Raw genomic sequence first — 12802 nt, 5'->3', positions numbered from 1 at the left:
TACAGGGTGTGCTGCGGGCATTGCAGCTACATCTCTCGCGGTTGTAGTAGTTACATGACAGTTAGTAACATATAATAATTTAAACTATTGTATACTCTGTGTAGCACGGCGCTGGACGCAATATAGATACAGGGTGTGCTGCGGGTATTGCAGCTACATCTCTTGCGGTTGTAATAGTTACACGACAGTTAGTAACATATAATAATTTAAACTATTGTATACTCTGTGTAGCACGGCGCTGGACGCAATATAGATACAGGGTGTGCTGCGGGTATTGCAGCTACATCTCTCGCGGTTGTAATAGTTACACGACAGTTAGTAACATATAATAATTTAAACTATTGTATACTCTGTGTAGCACGGCGCTGGACGCAATATAGATACAGGGTGTGCTGCGGGTATTGCAGCTACATCTCTCGCGGTTGTAATAGTTACACGACAGTTAGTAACATATAATAATTTAAACTATTGTATACTCTGTGTAGCACGGCGCTGGACGCAATATAGATACAGGGTGTGCTGCGGGTATTGCAGCTACATCTCTCGCGGTTGTAATAGTTACACGACAGTTAGTAACATATAATAATTTAAACTATTGTATACTCTATGTAGCACGGCGCTGGGCGCAATATAGATACAGGGTGTGCTGCGGGCATTGCAGCTACATCTCTCGCGGTTGTAATAGTTACATGACAGTTAGTAACATATAATAATTTAAACTATTGTATACTGTGTGAAGCACGGCGCTGGACGCAATATAGATACAGGGTGTGCTGCGGGCATTGCAGCTACATCTCTCGCGGTTGTAATAGTTACATGACAGTTAGTAACATATAATAATTTAAACTATTGTATACTCTGTGTAGCACGGCGCTGGACGCAATATAGATACAGGGTGTGCTGCGGGCATTGCAGCTACATCTCTCGCGGTTGTAATAGTTACATGTCAGTTAATAACATATAATAATTTAAACTATTGTATACTCTGTGTAGCACGGCGCTGGACGCAATATAGATACAGGGTGTGCTGCGGGCATTGCAGCTACATCTCTCGCGGTTCCTGACTTGCTGCACTCATTGATCTACATCGTGACCTATTTACCGCCTTATCGTACACAAACACCCACCTTAAGGGCGTACGTCGTTTAAGCACGCCTTGGGATTCGTCATAATGTAAGATTGTTGTTGTTATTAAAAGATTTATGTATGGAAATTTTGGTTTTTTTCTATTAGAACGCTTAAAAATGAGTTCTGTTTCAGAGTAGTTAACAATGGATAGTATTGGTTTTTGTGGCGTATAAACTGTATTTTAGTCAATGTTGTATCAGTAAATATTTTATTTAATGGTTAATTATGCGTTCTATACGGTAAAAAATCAACCTAACGAGATGAATTAGTTTGTATGAGATGATATCAAGGGTTTTATGAGACTTGCAATCTGGTTGCTTGATGATTTTGCCTCATTCTGTTTTAGGAACAGTGTGTTCGAACATTTGCTTGGTTCTTGTAACTATAATTGTTAAGTTATATTTTTACCCTAGACACACAACTAAGAGATGAGAAGGACTTCGCTTAAAATCACGAGAGAAAATTCATCAGGGTGGACAGGGTGGTGGCTACAAAACCCTGACGTCATGAACCCCACAATGCACATAATATCTTTGTACTACGTACACTTAGTACATATCTGACTCGTTCCCCTTACCTTCTCCTTGTATCCCACAACACTTCCACCTCCTCTGACTCCGGAACACTCGTCACTTCTCGCACCTCACTGCTCACTACACACGACTTCTCCTCGGTCCCGTGGACGACTTATCTAGAGATACATGCAGAGTATGTTACCTGCATTACTCCCTTTCCAGGCGGTCCATGGTGAACTCTGACCAGCCAGCCGCGCCCGTCTCCCGGTTTGCAGATCAATACCTCCCACCGTAGTACCCTCTCGGACCACCGCAGCGCCACCGTACTGAGAAAATCAGTAATGAACACGCCCGATTTGGGAAACCGTGTTTTCATACCCGTATTTTTGGATGGTTTCGCCGAGATGGTTGACGAAAATTGTGAGAAGTCCTAGGGATCGAAATTGCACTTTTTAGTATTTTAATAATTGGTTAACATTGATTTTATTCTTAAATACAAAAATATTTTATTAATTTTTAAATTTCATGAAAACTCAGTACTACAGATAGTAGGTTTATATCTAGTTATCTTATTCATCACAAAGTGTTCAGGGCTAAATGTAAATTGACCGATGCTTCTAGGTGTCGAGGACGCTTCGGCAGAACCCCTCGAATATATGCAGCATACTTTTGTTCATTTTAATTTGGGTTAACTCCGACCGACAACAGAAAACCAATAAAATATTTCAAACTGGGAATTTGGTTAATTTAATTCAAAACATTTTGTCGACCTCATTGGTTTAGCCTTGTACTAAAACGCGATAAAAAGCAACTCTCTATTTTCAACGTCCTATTGGAAAGTTATTAATGAACTTGGAGCACAAATTTTTATAAGAATTTATTAGGATATAAATAAAACTATGAACTAATATTATAAACTGAATTCAATTCCAAGAACTAGCAAAAGACAGGTTATTATATTTATTGAGCGAACCCTTAACTCAAAATCTACTGCCTTTCCTATGCATGATTAAGAGATCGTCTCTCCATCAGCAATATATTGTTCATGCGGCATCGATTTTCATCGTTAAGGTGTGTTTTTTTTAAACAGAACAATGAATCTAAAGATCGAAAATTATAATTTGAAATTTTATATGTGATGATGTTAGAGAAAAATTCAACGCTACCAAAAATTAGCCTATAACTCATTCAGTTCGTGGCATTATAGACATAAACATGTTTGAAACTGGTAAAACTCTGACGGTTGGCGGTATCTGTACACACAGAAAGTTAATTTTGATCAGTGAGTTGGTAGGCTATTATTAGTGACTAGTAAATCATATGAGGTATTTTGCACTTGCACAACAATCTAAAGAAGTAAATTAAAAAAAAAAAAAAAAACTCTTATAGACGGTAACGAGAGCGGATCAAACGCAATACAAATTGTCCATATAGTTGTTAGTCCAAGAATGTGTACATACAACACCCGAGTTGTCGTGTTGGTAATAATTCGAGCAAGTGTAAAGTGCAACCATCCTGAAATTGTATGCATATGTAGGGTTTCAGCATCCACGGAGTAAAGTAGGGTGTATTTATAATCACACCAAATGCAAATGTTTGCCGAAAACCGTGGATTGAAATCGACAATAATTCAATCTACAAAAAATATTTTGACCACCGGCCGCAATGGGTATGCCAGTTAGACAGATTTGTGACCGTGATCGCGAAATGTGTTTGTACCTAACAACAAATGGCATCATAAGAATACGTTAGATAGTAACGAGACCAGGGTTAGGATCAGCCCCTAAAACTTAAAAAATTCCAATGGATGCGGAAAAACACAATACCCTTGCCACAGCAAACCTGCAGACTAAGTGATTGATTTGATCGAGTTATTGTACTAACGGACACATATAAATCATACTATCATACTTCATATTATAAATGTGAAAGTTGGTTTTTTTGTTGGTTTGAAGTTCGATCACGCATTAACTACTGGTCGGATTGGGCTAAAATTTGGATTGATGGTGGATCACATTCCCGATTGACATAGACCTATTCTTAACTTGAAAATCCTATTGGGCTCCGCCCCAGTGGCTCTAGAGTTTCCCATGTTAACCTTATGAGTATTCATATGTAAAAGGAATTAAATAATTTTGACAGCTGTTTCAACTACAGTATACAATTTGTTTCTATGATATTCAATAGCATTAAAAGGTTATACGGTTTACCAACAGGGTGCAGCACCATTAGTTCTTTATACATTTATGACAACTAACAGCTAATTTGAACCAAGCAGCAACAAAAACCTAAGTGTGAGAACTTTACTTCTTCCTATTGTTTAGGTGAAGTGGTAGAACATTATGGCTATGGTAGATGTTCTATATATACTATAGTATACCGTAGATTATATTAAACCAAATTTTCTCAAAACGTGTCCTCTCTCATTGCAAATGCAAAGCACGAGCATTTAACTACAATAAGCATTGTATACCAACCCCGTACGAAGGACGGGTACTCAGCTAGTTAATTCATAAACAAAGAACACATATGCCCATGACAGTCAGCAATAAACTCGGTAGTAGCGGGCCCGGTGGTAGCATTTAGACACCAGTAGTTTTCGAAGTGATTTTTTTTTATTACAGGGTTTGACTAAATCTTTTGATAGTTTGGCAATGCATTAAAAAACACTATACCGTACCGTTATAATAGAGGTTTTTTTTTTAAATATGGTTGAATGCTTTGGGATCTGTAGATTAAGATTGTTTCACAAAAATATGGGTATGATCTGGAACTTGTAAAAATAGAAATGTTCTTTTTCAGAAAAGAGAGTATTTCAAGGATATGCATGGAAAAGTTAAAATATTTGAAGACTGGAAGAATTCTTTGCAGGAAGTTCGTGAGCTGATTTTGAAAATAGTTCGAATTGCTCTCTTTTGATGTCAAAATAGAAATCGGGTTCTTTTATTCTCATTTCTCCATGCCGGCACTGTATATACCAGATGAGGGAAGATGACTCCATAATAGGTTGTCATAAGGACATTCTTATCAGAAAAATTGGACAGTTGTTTTAACAGAAAGATGCCGGAACCAACCCTCATTTACACATTGTCGACATGGTCATAAAAACGGAGGGGTTTGCCTAATATTAAACCAAGGAACCTAACATCTTCTGACGACTCAATTCCCCCGTTGTCTAAAATAATAGTTGTGAGTGGATTGCCTTGGATTGAAAAGCGGAGCAATTCAGTTTTGTTGGGATTGAGATTTAATAAATTGGAGTCAAACCACTGCTTTATGTCGTTTGCTTCAATAAACGATTTTAATTCCAATTCCTCGGCAGTTGAGCCAGACAAGGCGACGTGTCATCCGCAAAAAGACAGATCTCTCCAGCCTCAGCACTTGAAGGCAGCTCATTGATGTAAATGAAAAACAATACAGGTCCGAGGACAGATCCCTGGGGAACCACACAAGTGACGGTGTCCCGAGAGGAGACAAAGGGTGTAGCAACCCCAGAGCCGTCAACTCCTCTGACCTCAACGAATTGCTCCCTTATCGAAGGTATGAGGAGAACCACTCCTGTGCCAGCCCCCTAACTCGAATAGATTCAAGTTTATTGACGAGCAAATCGTGATTTACAGTACCAAAGGCCTTACAAGTCAAAGAAAAGCCGACAAAAATTTTTCGTATGCATTGTTATTATTAGGATTATCAGTTCAAAATATGTCTTAAAATACAAATCAGCTATCCTATGAAAGCAATATAATGTAGTATAAACTTAAACAGTTTTTATACCCACGATCACGAAGTTGTAAATATTGTGGTACGAGTATGGCTCTGGGGAGTGGGAATTTTTGACAGGGGGTTTCTTTCTAGCTCTAATCCTTGTATCTTATCTTGCATACACCTACCATAAGACTGCTGTTGTGTCGGTAAAACGTGATTAATGGTAAGTACGACAAGTTCTTGGAAAAATACACATTCATTCACGTCTGTTACTGCATCTCAAAAATCTCTGGCCATCGTAGACATATCCGCGATCACCCACAACCCAACCACTCGCGATTTTTTACTTGCCACGACGACGACGACGTGAAAATAAAACCAACGAAACGCTATGCCTACTAAAAATTGGATGTATTTGTAGGCTTACTGGTGGTGTGCATTAAATAATGTAATTATCACGGTCCTATACAAAACGCGTGTACAATTTACGGATTTTCCCTGGTTATTGTTAAAACCGTTAAAACTCTAGCACAGTTCATTTCCCTGTTTCCCGTTCGCTCGCACATCATGGACGATAGCTAATAATTTCATTTAACTTATAATTTAGGCTACTAACTAAAGTACTTACCGACAACGTAATCTTTTGCATTGGTCAAAATGTTGTTTATTTCACTTGACTTAACAAAACGAACAGAAACAGAAACGAAATCGAAAAAATGCATTATTGTAATGAATATTGTAAACAACTTATAAACGTAAACATAATTGTATCAATGGCAGTTTGCAGAAAGGGGTCTGGTCTAACAGCTGAGTTAATTTAAGCATAGAAGAAAGTGTGACAAAAAGTGCACACAACGGGGGTTTTAATTGCGGAACGTGGTTTTGGCAGAAAGGTTGGTCAAAATCCGTTACGTGCCCACAACTCCAAAAACTTGTTAAGACTAAAGAGTCCTTGTAGCCTAGACGTTTTAACTCATAAAATATTTAAATGACTACAAAGTAAATTTATAATCTCACATTATACTAGATATTTAAATTATAATCACTCCGGTGTTTGAAAATATATTTTTGGACGGTAAATAACTCTTCAGCGGTTGTTTGAAATTAACGAAATTAACATTGCTCTTATGGTGTGATAATCCAAGATGGATGACAGCTTCCATGGACTCCCTTGGAGAGCAATTCAAAACTACAAAGAACATTTCTAATCCCACAGTATGCTAGATATTTAAATTATAATCACTTCGGTGTTTAAAAAAATATTTTTGGACGGTATATAACTCTTCAGCGGCTGTTTGAAATTATCCAAGATGGCCGCTAGCCTCCATAAAGACTCTTAGTATGAACACAAAAGTGTACACAACGTAGTTTTCCAATGACAGTAATTTTTATAGTAGAAAAGAATCATTTCTAGGTATTTACGACGGCATTTTTGTAGGTCTAGCTTGTGTAACTAGTGTGCGAAGTTGCACTTTGCGATCGCGCATTTTATGTTTTCTACAACTACTATAAAGCATATAAATAATCTGTCTTTCAAACACTAAACAAAACGTTTTTAGGTTACTATAGGTTAATCCAAGTTTGAACATATCGCCACTACCGCTCAACTCTATCACCAAAAGAATCTATCTATCTATCTATCTATCTATCTATCTATATATTAATAGGCAAGCATGTTTCTTTAAAACCTTTTTTCTCAGCTCGCGTGTATCGTAGAAAAAATCTACGCATACCGTTAGAAAGTTATTTTCCTGTAGGTGTGCAGAATCCCTTTATAAATTAAAATAGGCTCAAAAATAAGCACAAAAAATGAATTTGAAATTTAAAAAAATTAACATGGGTATTATGGGTTGCTATGGTGATGACGAAATAACAACATAATATAAACAGAAAATCAAAACAAATGGAAGACATTCCAATCACATGTTTTATTTACAGTGTGGGGTGAAAATAGAGAAGGTTGTACAAAACATACTTTTGGTCGATTTTTCGACCACGGGGCGTGCTCTCGTCTATATATTAATAGGCAAGCATGTTTCTTTAAAACCTTTTTTCTCAGCTCGTGTGCATCGTAGGGAAAATCTACGCATACCGTTAGAAAGCTATTTTCCTGTAGGTGTGCAGAATCCCTTTAGAAATTTAAATAGGCTCAAAGATAAGCACAAAAAATGAGTTTAAAGATTTGAAAAAATTAACATGGATCTTATGCGTTGCCATGCTGGTGACGAAATAACAACGAAATATAAACAGGAAATCAAAACAAATGGAAGAAACTCCAATCACATGTTTTATTTACAGTGTGGGGTGAAAATAGAGAAGTGAGTACATTACATTATTTTGGTCGAGTTTCGACCACTGGACGACCTCTCGTCTATATATTAATAGGCAAGCATGTTTCTTTAAAACCTTTTTTCTCAGCCCGTGTGCATCGCAGGGAAAATCTACGCATACTATTGGAAAGATATTTTCCTGTAGGTGTGCAGAATGCCATTAAAAATGAAAATAGGCTAACAAATAAGCACAAAAAATGAAATTGAAAACTTCAAAAAATTAACATGGACCATATGGGTTGCCATGATGGTGACGAAATAACAACGAAATATAAACAGAAAACCAAAACAAATGGAAGAAACTCAAATCACATGTTTTATTTACAGTGTGGGGTGAAAATAGATAAGTGAGTACATTAAGTATTTCTGGTCGAGTTTCGACCACTGGACGACCTCTCGTCTATATTTAATAGGCAAGCATGTTTCTTTAAAACCTTTTTTCTCAGCTCGTGTGCATCGTAGGGAAAATCTACGCATACTGTTAGAAAGCTATTTTCCTGTAGGTGTGCAGAATCCCTTTATAAATTAAAATAGGCTAAAAAATAAGCACAAAAAATGAATTTAAAATTTTGAAAAATTTAACATGGATATTATGAGCTGCCATGCTGGTGACGAAATAACAACGAAATATAAACAGAAAATCAAAACAAATGAAGGAAACTCCAATCACATGTTCTATTCAAAGTGTGGAATGAAAATAAAGAAGTCTGTACATTAAATATTTTTGGTCGAGTTTCGACCACTGGACGACCTCTAGTCTATATTAATAGGCAAGCATGTTTCTTTAAAACCTTTTTTCTCAGCTCGTGTGCATCGCAGGGAAAATCTACGCATACCGTTAGAAAGATATCTTCCTGTATAGAAGTGCAGAATCCCTTCAAAAATTAAAATAGGCTCAAATATAAGCACAAAAAATGAATTTGAATTTTTTTTAATTTAACATGGGCTTTATGGGTTGCCATGATGGTGACGAAATAACAACGAAATACAAACAGAAAATCAAAACAAATGGAAGAAATTTCAATCACCTGTTTTATTTACAGGGGGGGGGGGGTGAAAATAGAGAAGCCTGAAGAAGAGAAGCTTACATTACATTCCCATGTTAAAGCTGTCACATTTTTTTTCCATTACATTTGTCGTAGTTCATGTGAGCCACCAACAGACTGCGCTGATCTAAGTGATCGAATACACGATGTTTTTTACCAAGTCAAACTGTTTGAATTAGCTATAGCAACTGTTATGTCCCATCAACTTTGTCAGCAACAAAAAAAGGTAGAAAATAGAATTAAAGAAACGCTTTCATCGGTGAATGGCTCACACAACTACATGTGTAAAAAAATGGCGACAGTTGGTCGAGATGGAAAGTCTACTTCAGTATCCAATAGTCAATACGTGTATGTTACATGTTTTTGGTCGAGTTTTCGACCACTGGACGACCTCTAGTATTTTATTAATATCGGTGTGCCTTAAGCCTCAAGGATCGAACTTAGGCCCTGTCCTATTCCTCCTCTACGTCAACGACCTGCCCGATTCGATAACGACAGGAAAAACCTGGTTGTTTGCCGATGATGTTTGCCACCATGTACGAGGAAGTGATACTCAATCCTGGTGAATCAATGCTCAAGAAATGAGTAGTTGGTGTAACGAGAATAAACTATTACTGAATAACTGAATAGAAGTAAGACAAAGGCTCTTCAGATACACAATAGAAAAAAACCCTGATTGTTGCCCATTACTGCGCTCAGGAGGGTCAACCATTAACATTGATAATTCCGTCAAATATCTTGGCCTAACCATCAGTGATGACCTGAGATGGCACCAACATATATATCGACAATATATCTGCAAGACTCACGGCAGTTTGCTATATGATTCGAAGGCTCCAGCCAGGGCCGGATCTACAAAATATGGGCCCCCCTGCAAAAATCCTCCAAGGGCCCCTAGAGCTGGCATCAATAGCAGGGAAGCCTTATTTGAGGGAGGGGGGGGGGAATGTTTAAAATATAAGTAGTTGAAACTAACTGAATTTGAACGCTATTTTAAATATAAAATATTGATCGTTTTTGTAAAAAAAACATTTTAGTTAAAATGCGTAATTTTGTAAATTTATGAACTAAAAAACAGCAAACTTCAAATAAAGCTTTTTTAGGATTTCTTAGCCTTTCAACAAGCTTTACAAATTATAAAATACATATTGTACAAAAAAAGTTAAAGGTTTTTACATAAAGAATTTCAAGCATAAATAATAAGGTAAAGTAATAAACAAACGACTCAATTTAAACTTAGTTTCTTTTTTACACTATATTTTCAAGATAGATAGATAGGCCTACATACAGATCATGGTTCCAGAGGGTGGGGCAGAGGGGCCAAAGCCCCGGGCCGGCCTGGTCAAATGTGAAATATTTTCTGTACATGTAATCTGCTAAAATCAAAGCTCTTCAGAGGCTCTGAAGGGGGCCCGGCCCGGTCAAATGTAAAATCTTTTATGAAACGAAATGAAATAAAAAATGAAATGAAATGAAAATGAAATGAAATGAAAAATCATTTATTTATACAGGCAAAGTTTCTTACACTTAACCTGTACTTTAAAACATAATATAAATATTTTGACATAATCAGCTTATACAATAAAACAAAACAGAAATCATAGATACAGAAACTTTTATCAAAAATCGGTTTATGTTTAATTCGGTTTAATTTATGTACATGTAATCTGGTAAAATCTTAGATTTTAGCATGTTTTTCCAGTTTACGTAGTAATTTTTGAGTGGAATAAAGTTGCAACTATGAGCAAGAGAATTAATCAAACTATCATGCATTTTAGATATATTGTTAAATGTTTAACAAAACGGCACGGAGGCGGCTAGAAACTAAATCGGGGAAAATAGGGGGCCCGGGATCGCTCAGCTCAGTGGCCCGTGACGGCTCTCGCCGGCCCTGGGGTCGTTAGATAATGCTATAGAGGTTATTATAATAAGTCCCGCCTGTACTACAGACTTATTGCTCAGCTCAACTGATAGTTGACTAAGTTGACACCACGTCCACGTCGATTGGACTGTAGTGGATCTGTGAAGCGCGCATTGCAGCTGACGAGCTGACTGGACTGAGCTGAGCATACAGACTGGACTGACTGAGAGTGACAGTAAACCACAGATTAAACTGTCTACGGCGAGGTCCCGGGTTGTTGACGAGTAAAATCAGTAGGTTTAAAAATAAATTTACTTAATAATTTTAACTTTAGCTTTGATATTGACAATATTTGTCTGTCAAAACTAAACTTACCGTCCTATTCAATTATGTTTATATGCATTAAAATAATTTTAAATTATAGAGCTCTTTGGGCCCCCTAAGGACTTGGGCCCCCCTGCATTGCGGGGTTTCGCGGTTCCTAGATCCGGCCCTGGCTCCAGCCACTCCTGGAAAAAGAAGTGCTAATGAAGATATGGCTGTTTTCACAGCATCATGAAATATGGTATCCTGCTATGGGGAAACAGCCCTTGCTACCCAACGAGTACTTCTCCTGCAAAAAAAATCATAAGATCTATTTTCTCGGAACCATTTCTTGCACACTGTAAGCCATTGTTTGGAGAGACCAAGGTTCTCACCATGACAGCACTTTTCATCCTGGAGTCAGCACTGAGCGTTAATAAGAATCCACAACTCTTCCTAAAAAATACAGCATTCCACAATTACAACACAAGGCAATGTTAAAATGTCCACCTAACCCAGGTAAACTCCACTTTAGTAGCAAATGGTCCTAAATTTATCTGTTCCAATATTTATAACAAGATCCCAAATGAAATCAAAAATATTAAAGAAATAGAAAAATTCAAGATTTTACTCAAGGATTATTTATTGAAGAGCCATACTACTCACTGACAGAGTACTTTGAGGATGAATGAAAAGGCCAATATTTTTGACGACCACGGCGCAGGGACGCTTGCATTTGTTAGTTGCCATTAGCTGTACGGGCTATTAATTAACAGCTGTGTCTAAGGAACATGTCGGCCTTAGTCACTAACAAGACTACAAGATCGCGCCACTCATCCTACACTCATATTTGGGTTAAAATACGTACATACTGGCGTCCCCATCTTAAATAATTGATAATTGATCATGTTATTTTTTTTATTTCAAATTTGTTGTGCTTATTTTTTAGCCTATTTTAATTTATAAAGGGATTCTGCACATCTGCAGGAAAATATTTTTCTAACAGTGTGCGTGGATTTTCCGACCCTGCGATGCACACAAACTGAAAAAAAGGTTTTAAAGAAACATGCTTGCCTATTAACCCTTTCAGTGCTATGCAACGATATATTGTTGTGCGTCTTTTCCCCAAAAAGTTCTCTGGAACGATAAATCGTTGTTCGTGATTCTTCCGAATAGAGTTAGGTAAGTGACGATAAGGTATATCGTGCCGGCGTGACTTTCGATCGTGTGAGTTTAAATGGGCATATCGGTTAACTCTGTTGTTATTTAGAAATAGTGATGGTTTCTTTGGATTCCTCATACTATCGAGGCCCGATAATTCGTTCCAAAGCAGTTTTAAGATGAAACATTTTATTTTTACTGATTTTTTTTCTCACACACTGACTAGATTTTGCCCACAAGCAAGCCTAGCACTTTTCAGACGAAATAAGTAAATAGCTCTATCATTTTTTGGTAAGTTACAAAAATAATTGTAGCATCAAAAGGGTTAACATATAGATGACTTTTTATTAGAAATTATTAGGATTATTAGACAGGAAAAAATTTGAATCTTTAAAGGAGGCTACATAAATAGGCAATTTAGGCATCATAGATTCAGACAACTCAGACAGAAATTTATTTAAGACCAGTTTCAGCCCTCTTAACGAAAAAGGCCCTCTTCGGGACCTCATCCAATTGAAAAAGTAAATCAGTCATGGGGCTAGGTCTTACCACGACTTATGGTTATATCTTATTCCCTAAATGGAAGATTCTTTTAATATTCCCTATATAGGAAATTTGCTAATAATCCCTATACAAATTTAGTTAACTGTTTAAATGTTATGAAAAAGATGAAGACAATTTTAAGATATGATTGGTCCTTTTGAACTGACCTAATTGTTTCTTGTTATCAACTTCAATAGTATTACAGAGCAG

At 36.9% G+C, this 12802-nt stretch overlaps 1 protein-coding gene across 14 annotated transcripts in view; it reads right to left on the bottom strand.

Annotated features, from left to right (window-relative positions):
- The window catches only part of LOC128994165 (glucose transporter type 1-like), an 87011-nt gene extending 85116 nt beyond the window's left edge, over window positions 1–1895 (bottom strand). For 13 of the 14 annotated variants that reach the window (XM_054418503.1, XM_054418506.1, XM_054418496.1 and 10 more), the window contains exon 1: window positions 1706–1895. The gene's annotated coding sequence lies outside the window, so the exon portion shown is untranslated. The remainder of the gene's footprint in view (window positions 1–1705) is intronic. The other variant, XM_054418497.1, reaches the window with a different exon arrangement.
- Between the last annotated feature and the right edge of the window lie 10907 nt (window positions 1896–12802).

Source organism: Macrosteles quadrilineatus, unplaced genomic scaffold (assembly GCF_028750875.1).
Source record: "Macrosteles quadrilineatus isolate MER2022 unplaced genomic scaffold, UCM_ALF_1.0 Scaffold_5__1_contigs__length_97177068, whole genome shotgun sequence".
In the NCBI taxonomy this organism is placed as follows: domain Eukaryota; kingdom Metazoa; phylum Arthropoda; class Insecta; order Hemiptera; family Cicadellidae; genus Macrosteles; species Macrosteles quadrilineatus.
This window is presented reverse-complemented; position numbering and strand designations above follow the sequence as displayed.